The 10,191-nt window shown below is 38.6% G+C and overlaps 1 pseudogene; it reads left to right on the top strand.

The window, feature by feature from the left end:
* Positions 1-8,804: 8,804 nt before the first annotated feature.
* On the top strand, positions 8,805-9,618 carry LOC101826180 (annotated as a pseudogene).
* Positions 9,619-10,191: the final 573 nt, after the last annotated feature.

Genomic DNA, 10,191 nt, shown 5'->3' with positions numbered 1-10,191 from the left:
GAAAAACAAAAAACCCAAGATAACCAAAGCAACCCTGTTCAATAAAGGAACTTCTGGAGTCCTCACCATCCTTGACTTCAAGCTCTACTATAGAGCTATAGTACTGAAAACTGCTTAGTATTGGCACAAAAATAGACAGGCAGACCAATGGTATCAAACTGAAAACCCTGATATTAACCTACATACCTATGAGTGCCTAATTTTTAACAAAGAAGCTAAAATTACACTATGGAAAAAAGAAAGTTTCTTCAACAAATGGTGCTGGAATAACTGGATGGGGACGTAGAAGATTGCAGACAGATCTGTATCTATCACCATGCATAAAACTTAAGTCCAAATGGACAAAAGGCCTCAACAGAAATCCAGCCACACTGAACCTCTTACAAGAGAAAGTGAGATGTACCCTTTACTGAATTGGTCTAGGAGACCACTTCCTGACCTGAACAAATTTCTACTATAATTGTAAAAAGAGGACTTGTATTATCAACTTGAGTTTAATAACCCTCTCTCAATTTTGTGGTTTAGTACTTTCAAGCACATTGGATATAGAACTTATTTCCAAGAGAAATTTTCCCATTAATGGTCTCATTAATATTTAACAGTTTAAATAGGTTTTTAGATCACAGACAAAATTTATGACTAACATAATCTTTAAGGTAACTATGAAAATTACCTCTTAAATTGTTTTGTTAAAATATTTCATTACTACATATTTTAATAATTTCATGGTTCTGTTAGAATTACTTACATAGGCACATGTATTAGTCATTAATAGTAGAAATAATCAAGGATCACTTCCCTTGTCACGCTAACTTCTGAAATAAAATTCCATTAGTTAGGTATCTCTGAATCAATAGGTGTGAGTTTCCTGCAGTTCTATGTGATGAGAATTATGAAAACATGATGCTAACAAACTGGAATCTCTTGAGGACCCAATAATCACTCTGTAAAGGGCACCTCACAGCATCGTTGCTTGATAGGAGAATCATGACGGAACTATGGTTTCTACAATGAAGGCACAGATATATATTTTATGGCTCTGACCTTGAGATATTCAACTCCAAATAATCCTAACCCTTATTACTATCTTTGTTGATTAGGTTTGTAACATGATTTTGAGTGAGGCATAGACATTTACAACTGATCATATTAAAGTATAGTCTATTCATAACAGCAACAGCAAGGAAACCAATGACTATTCCTCTAATCAGCAGACTCAAAAGCAGAGGGAGCTGTAGGTGATCTTCACCGTGAAAACAAAGGAGAGTTTTAGATAGTGTCTGACTGGACGTTGTTATCATGGTTGGACTGATGGAGAGTCAACTAAGTGTCAGGCATATTAATTGAATGGTTTTGAAATAGTATTTGACTTTCTCTGGTTAACTATAAGTCTGAAGCTAGGGAAAATATAGATGCTATTAATGGAATTCTATCCATTAATTTTTATGCCTGGAACTGCTAATTTAGATTGTGGGTGAGAGTACTCTCATCAGCTATGCCATCGTTCATTTGCACATTAAACAGTATATCTATGTGACATTATAGTACTACAAATCTCATGTGGTCATATGAATTCACTATCAATAACAGATGAAGTTTATCTAGGGCACTAAGAGCACCTAATTCTATTTCTGTTGATATGTGATATATATGATACAATTTCAAAAGGTAAAGATATTCCCAGATAATTATTCTTATTCTAGCACAATATACTCATTGCTTTAAATCCAAAGCACCAATATGAGTCAAAGTTACTAGTTCTCTCAACCAGTATTCACTGACCTCTGATACTTTTGACTGTCAAATCTTATAAAACCTAAAACATTATTCTGCCATTTCCTTCTCATACTACAACAATTTAATTCTTATCCTACAACAAATATAGCTTCCTTGGAGTTCCATGAAGTTCTCTTAGTTGGTATTTGTTTCAAGAGCCACATTATAAACACAAAGGTTGTATAATCTGTGTCTTTGTCTCAAATTGTTGATTTCAAATAACAGTCCTCTCTTCGCTCTGAAGAAATCTCTCAGCTGCAGATGGCACCATTTGATTTTGAAATTCTATATTCCACCTACCTAAATACATTCAACAAATACCTTAACTTTTGATTCCAAATAGCATTAGATATACAAGCAAGTATATGAATATGAATTTATCAAATGATCTTGATGTATAAGAATATATACATCAATGTATAAGAGTAAATTACAACCTATTGTACTAAACAAGTGGTTTTCCTAATGGAATGCAACTGGGAAACTTTTAAAGATGAGTGATCTGGCTTTCCATCTCATAACAAACAATGCCATCATCTTAAAACATAGGTGCAGAAAACAGTAATCTTTAAAGTAAAGAAAAAGTCACAGGTAGAAAGAAGGGAATATGCAAATAGATGATAGATTAAGGGATGATGATGGAGAAGATAGATAGATGATAGATAGATTGATAGATTTTTCTAGAAGATTCTGACAGCAGAAGTTGGAAAAGAAGGAAGTTCCTTTCTAGATCTTAATATTACCAGTAGCTTTGGCTCTCTGAAATATTTTATTAATTTTCCATTTGTCATTTCTGACTTGTTTTATTTATATGACATATTTTGATTGTATTCACACCCTTCCCCCATTCCCTTCCAGATAAACCCATCCCATCAGACTTTGTATCTTCTTTGTTGTTTTCAGAAACCTATCATGTACAATTTCTGCTGCCTTTATACTCATGGATATAAAATTTTCTACTGGAGTATGGTAAGCCTAGAAGAGGTCAAACCCTTGAAAAAACTGACTCTCCAGCAATGATCAATTTTCAATAGCTCCTTAGACATGAGTAAGACTTCATACCCACTTTCTTTCTCTATGCTGGAACATTTCCTGGTTTGAGCTTGTGCATATCTTGTACATGCTGTCACAACTGCTCTGCTGGGCTGGAAAACAGTTTCTTCGCAGTCATCCACTTCATGCTCTGAAAATCTTTCCACTTCTCTTCTACAATGATTCCTGCACCCTGGGATTAGGCAGGTATGGTACAGATGTCCCATTTAGAGCTGAGCATTCTGCAATCTCTATTATCTGCATCTTGACTAATTGAGTAACTATGTGTTAATTGTTGTCCACTGAAAAACAGAAGTTTCTCCAATTAGGGAATGTGAGAATGATAAATTTATGACTGTAACAATAAGTGATCAGAAGCTGGCTTAATATGGTATATATTTAGCAGTATCCCTAGGGTCTATGATCTCTCTAGCCACATGTTGTTGATCTTAATAATGGTGTTAGGTGTGAGATTCAATTTGTAAAGTACATCTTATATCTGTTCATAATATTGCATTTTACTTCTATTAAGTTTGTGCCACTTTCACATTTGTGAGAATGTCTTGCCAAGCCAGTGATTACTGTAGCTCACAGGATTCACAGCTGGGTAGGAGTAATGATAACTCTGTTTCTCCAGTAATGAACATAGAATGTTCTAGCACTATACAAGTTAGCCACAAGGGATGAAGCTTCCAGGTGAATTACTCCAAAAATGTGTAACCTGTTCCTGGCATTGTATTTGACAGCATATCGTGTCTAATAGATGCATTATTTCTCTTTTAGTGGTTAATTTCATTCAAACTCTTTTTTTGCACATGTCCATGTATATATTTTAGAGAACTTCTATGGAAATAGGTGTCTTCCAATGGCCTGCTACCCCATTCTTTATTCAAGACTTCCAATTGTTTGACCTTCATCCTTCCATTCTCATTCTGTTCTTTATTGAATTTAGATCCTAAGTCAATGCTTTGCTTTTATCATTCCTTTAAAAAATTCCTAATACACTTCACTCATTCCCCTGTCTCCATGGTTTTTGAACTTTTCTCTGTGTATATAATCACCAATGTTGACATAAAAAATGATTCCTGCATCTTTCTTCTGTCTCATTCAGCATGACTGTAATTGTCTACATAATTTATATCATCAACTATCTCATCATTCTATATTTAATAACAATCCTTATGCCTCATCCTTATTCAGTTAGCACCCATTTATTGACTCCATCACAATAATTTGCAATGCTGTCTTTTGTATAGTTCTTCCAATCTGTTTTAAGGCATTTTGGTCACTAAATCCATTCTTCTCAAGGTTAATGCTGATCTGTCCAAGAAGAAATCAATGAGACCAATAGCTAGTCATATATCATTCTACTGATTAATCCACATTTAATGAAACTGCTAACTTGCTTCTTCTAGAAATACTGTGATTTAATTTATGAAATATCACATTTTCATTCACTCTTACCTTCTTCTATACCTTCTCCTTTGCTTAGTGCTTAGTTTCTACCTAAACTCTGAATGAATAATTGAACAAGTTCCTATCCTTGGATTTATTTTTTAATCTCCATTTTCTACAATTAGGTGACCTTACACTACCTCATTGTTTATATTACCTTTATATAGATGACTCACAGCTTTGCTTCTCAACCTTGTGTCTCCCTTGAACTCAGGAGTCATATTCATGTGCCTTCTTCATTTACTCTCTTAAAAGCATCACTGAAACTTCCAAATGAATGCATCTAAAACCAGCTTTTTCTGTTCTTTTCATGCTCTCTTCTTACTAGCTCCTACATCAATACATATTTTTTCTAATTATTATTATAAAAACCTTGTGTTCATCTTTTAAAGTTCATGTGAAGTTTTTCACTGTTCTCATTTCAAAGTATTTACTGAGGTACATTTGGTATGTAATACAACTGCACATGTACATATCTATAACCTCAATTAACATGGCAAATATATATTTGTTTTAGACAGCTTTCTGTTGCTGCAACAAAATATCTATAAAAATCAACTTAAAGATTTATTTTGTTTCCTAGCAATGTTATAAGCAGATTACAAAAACAAATAATTATTCGATATAAATGAATCTTTAGACACATCCCCAACAATTCTATGATTTACACACTAGCCACCTTTTAATGCTGCATTTCTTCCATGCTTTAGGAGTGCCAACTGGTTCAGCCACTTTGGAAATCAGTATGGAGATTCCTCAGAAAAATGGGAATAAACCTACCACAAGACGCAGCAACTCCACTCTTAGGCATATATCCAAAAGATGCCCATTCATACAACAAAGATGTCTGTTCCACTATGTTCATAGCAGCTTTATTTGTAATAGCCAGAACTTGGAAGCACCCTAGATGTCCCTCAACCGAAGAGTGGATAGAGAAAATGTGGTACATCTACACAATGGAGTACTATTCAGCAGAAAAAAATAATGGAATCATGAGATTCGCAGGCAAATGGATGACACTAGAAGAAACCATCCTGAGTGAGGTAACCCAGTCACAAAAAGAGAAACATGGCATGTACTCTCTCATATATGGATTTTAGACATAGATCTGGGGAGTGCCAGCCTACAATCCTATGGCCAGAGAGTCTGGGAAACAGAAACTTCATTTAGTGGCTGATCTGAAGAAGAGGCAGACTCCCTCGGTTAAGTGCTGAGCTGAACTCAAGAAAGCCAGTAACAGAGAGGGAGGACTGATGACCAAAGGGATTAAGACTGGGCTGGTTTAACCCCCAGAAACAGCTGACCAGACAAAGGTTAACTCTTGAATCCCAGGCATCAACCTGGGAATCCAGCATGGGACTGATCAAGACCCCCTGAATCTGGGTGTCAGTGAGGAGGCCTATGAAGCATATGTTACATATTTCGCCCTGCTATCCCATAGCACCCATACCTCTCACTAGGAGTACTTACTGGGTGTTAAAGCAGCACTCTGTTCTACTCTTATTATACTGTACTACCATGGAACTCTAAACACAATGACCAGGATAATTAATTTATGACGTAAAAAAAAACTGTTCTTATCTAGTGAGAACTCTAATGTTACTACCATTATCTCTAGAAAACATTTTAAATATGCAATTTGCTGTGATTCTAAACTGCAATCATGAAGTATTTCCCACTTTTTCTAACTGGCACAATGTAGTTTGCCATTTATCTGAAATAACATATGTGTATTGATAATTCTGTTCTGATGCCTGTAGAACCAATCTGATGTGAGTTAAAATGAACAGAGATAACAACAAAGATAGATGGATTTTAACCTCCATTCTGTCAACAGCTTGGGAAGCAACTGACCAGGTTTCTGCACGTCAGTTTCTAACCAGCAAAATAATGAGATTTTATACTACTGTTGGGTGAGCACAGTGGAACTAGTCCAGAAGGTTACTCCAGAAGTGCTAGCCAAGAATGGAGCTCTTGCATTGATCTCTGCTGTGGCTAGGGAAACAAGAAGTTTACTACCTGTTTTAGAAAGAATACACATCTATTTAATTTTAAATTGGTTTTCTTTGGATGTTGGTTGATATATGATAAAAGGACACACAGCTAAATTTTCAAGACAAAAGCCAAATGGCCCCAATTCCCAAATAACTGCAAATTTTCTTTATGTTTGAATAGTTTTAAAGCAGAATGCTTTTATAATGGTTCCATTAAAAATAAATAGTGATGGGATTACATGGACTACTTAATAAAAGCTTTGTACTATCTCTCATGGTCTACATTCCTATTGTGGCCTTTGAATTTAAGCCACAGTTTTTAATGTTTTCAAGCTTATAATATAGTTAAGTAGCTAATCAGTCTTTCAATCTTAGAAAATGGTAGAATCAACTTCAGGAAGGAAAGGTTTACTGTGGTGTAGTTTCAGGAAGCATAGTGGTTGTTAAGTCACATGAACAATCAGGAAACACAGTGAGATGAATGGTTGTGCACATCACCCTTCCCTTTTGTATTTAGTAGAGGATGCCAGCCTATGGAATGGTGCCATTTATATGCCCATTTCAGGTATCCTAATGCATAAAATATTTTACATTCATGCCAAAACATTTGCTTTTATGGTTCTAAATCCCACCAAGTTGTAAATCAGGATTAGCCATCATATGTAGTTTTAAGACTGGGGTTTTCATTTCTTTCCATATTGTTAGTAATGGAACAAACTCAATCAAGGGTCATAAATATGTTTGTGTGAGTTTGGTGCTTAAATTTAAAATATTTAGGCTGATGTCCCAGTCCCAATGCTAGGAGACTTACCTGGTTATAGAAGGTGGCCATATTCCCCGTTACTAAGAGACTTTGCTACAGTCACTAGTATAGAAACCAGGGCTATTTCCAGGGCAGTAGGTTTCTACACTGCTCCCCAAATGCTGTCCCTAATTCCAGTCATCTCTCACAGTATTCTCTCCCTCCATCTCCCCCACTCCCTGTCAGATACCTCCTATTTCCATTCGCAACCCAGCCACAAAGCATTGTACCTACAATCTGACCTGCCTGCAAGACATGCTGGGGCAATGGTGGCATAGAACTTGTTGGAATGGCCAATCCGTGACTCTTCCAATTTATGACACATGCCTGACATTGCCTGGATGGGCAGGAACTAGGGCAGGACAGTCCAGAGACCCAGGATAGAACCTAACATGACTGACAAAAAAAAAAAGAAGGAAAAGTCAGTGAAATGATTTCTAAAGATATGACATTCTGTTAGATTCATAAATTAGTAGATTAGTGCCATGTCCAGTTGTCATCAGAGGGGTGTCATCCAGCAACCAATGGGAGCAGACATAGAGAACCAAAGTCAAACACTAGGTAAAACTGGGGAAAGCCCTCAGAAGAGGGGGAGGAGGGATTGTAGGAGTCAGAGGTGACAAGGCACCAGAGAACATGGTCCATAGTTTCAACTAAACAGAAGTAAAAAACACAGACCTTGTATGGATATGATCTAGATCCTCTGTATAGACCTTATGGTGGTGTAGCTTGCTGCTCTTGTGGGACTTCCTACAATCAGAATTGGGAGGGGTGTAATCTCTGATGCTTTTGCCTATTCTTGGGACCCTTTCCTCCTACTGGCTTGCCACGCCCAGCTGTGATGTGAGGGTTTTTGCCCAGTATTAGTGTATTTTTTTATTATTTTATTTGGAAACAAGCTTGTTTCACATGTCAGTCCCAGCTCTCTCTCCCGCCTCTCCTCCCCCACCACCCCCACCAGCCCTCCAGCCCCCCACCCAATCCCTACTCCATTCCACAGGAAGGATGAGGCCCTCCATGGGTGATCTACAGAGTCTGTCATTTCTTTCAGGGCAGGGCCTAGGCCCTACCCCAAGAGTCCAGGCTGCGAGAGCTTCCCTCATTGTGGGATGGACACTCAAAGTCTATTTGTATGCCAGGGACAAATACTGATCTACTACCCAAGGACCCATAGATTGCCTAGGCCTCCTCACTGACACCCACAGTCAGGGGGTCTAGATCAGTCTCATGCTGGCCTCCCAGCCTGGGACCCCAGTCTGGGGTCCAAGAATTTTCCCTTTTTCATGGCAGCTGTTTCTGTGGTTTAAACCAGTCCAGTCTTGACCCCTTTGCTCATCAGTCCTCTCTCTTTATCACTGGATTCTAGCAGTTCAGTTCAGTATTTAGCTGTGGGTGTCTGCCTGTTTCCATCAGTCACTGGATAAAGGTTCTGTTTCCCAGACAGTGGGATTGTAGGCTGCCATTCCCCTGATCCATGTCTAAAATCCATATATAAGTGAATACATACAATGTTTGTCTTTTTGTGACTGGGTTCCAGGCTTACTGTATCTTATTAGGCCATGTTAAGTGGATAGTTCTGGGAAGAGTGCTTTTTTTTTTTTTTTTTAAGAAACACAGAAGGAGTTTTTCTGGGGTAGAGGAAGATAGGAGAGGAACTGGGAGGAGCAGAGGGAGGAGAAATTGCAGTGGGGATGTAATTTACCAGAAAAGAAAATAAATGAAACTGGTGGCTCGGCTGTTTAAAGATGGCGGTGGAGGAAGCTCAGCAGCAGAAGCAGGAGCCGCTGGGCAGCGACTCCGAAGGTGTTAACTGTCGGGCCTATGATAAAGCCATTATGGCTCAGCAGGACAGAATTCAACAAGAGATTGCTGTGCACAATCCTCCGGTGTCAGAGCGGCTGGAACTCTCAGTCCTGTACAAGGAGTATGCGGTGGATGACAACATCTATCAACAGAAGATCAAGGACCTCCACAAAAGTACTCATATATCCGGAAGACCAGGCCTGATGGCAACTGCTTCTATCGAGCATTCAGCTTCTCCCACTTGGAGGCACTGCTGGATGACAGCAAGGAGCTGCAGCAGTTCAAGGCTGTGTCTGCCAAGAGTAAAGAGGAGCTGGTGTCCCAGGGCTTCACTGAGTTCACAATCGAGGACTTCCACAACACGTTCATGGACCTTATCGAGCAGGTGGAGAAGCAGACCTCAGTAGCTGACCTGCTGGCCTCCTTCAATGACCAGAGCACCTCAGACTACCTTATGGTCTACCTGCGGCTGCTCACCTCGGGCTACCTGCAGCGAGAAAGCAAGTTCTTCGAGCACTTCATAGAGGGTGGCCCGACAGTCAAGGAGTTCTACCAACAGGAGGTGGAACCCATGTGCAGGAGAGCGACCATACCCACATCATCACCGTGGCCCAGGCCCTCAACGTGTCCATCCAAGTAGAGTACATGGACCGCAGTGAGGGTGGTACCACCAACCCACACGTCTTCCCTGAGGGCTCTGAACCCAAGGTCTACCTTCTCTACTGGCCTGGACACTACGATATCATCTACAAATAGGGCCGGCTGGCCTGTTGCGTCCTGCCTCCCTCCCCCTGCCAGACACTAGACATGTACAGAGGGTTTTTGTTTTATTTTGTTTTGGGTTTGTTTTTTGTTGGGTTTTTTTGTTTGTTTGTTTTGTGGTTGTAAATGGTCATATTTCACTCCTCCCTTTTCCCTGTCACACAACCTTCCATGTTTTATTAAAGGGGATGCTGGTGTGAGAAAAAAAAAAGAAAATGGTGGCTCAATAGTTTAGAAGGTACCTTTAATAAATAAATTGAATTATTGGTGCTATACATCAATGTTCTATAATTATCAGGTCCTCAAAATCATTTTGAAAACTTGAGTTTTCTGGATAGAATTTGAGTAAAGGCATTATACATCCATTTCCCTCTTTTTGTATATTTTTGAAAAAAAATTATACAAGAGAAACATGTACAGCTTAAGTTCATGTGGAAATCATCACAAACAGCTGCTTTATAAGCTGTTGTTTTAGCAAAGTATAGAATTTTATTCTTCTTCAGCATTCCAAACACATTGTAATGACAAGTAACACACTCTATCTCCCTCTCTCTGTCTCTTGTGTAT

Source organism: Mesocricetus auratus, unplaced genomic scaffold, assembly GCF_017639785.1.
Source record: "Mesocricetus auratus isolate SY011 unplaced genomic scaffold, BCM_Maur_2.0 Super-Scaffold_100007, whole genome shotgun sequence".
NCBI lineage: Eukaryota > Metazoa > Chordata > Mammalia > Rodentia > Cricetidae > Mesocricetus > Mesocricetus auratus.
This window is presented reverse-complemented; position numbering and strand designations above follow the sequence as displayed.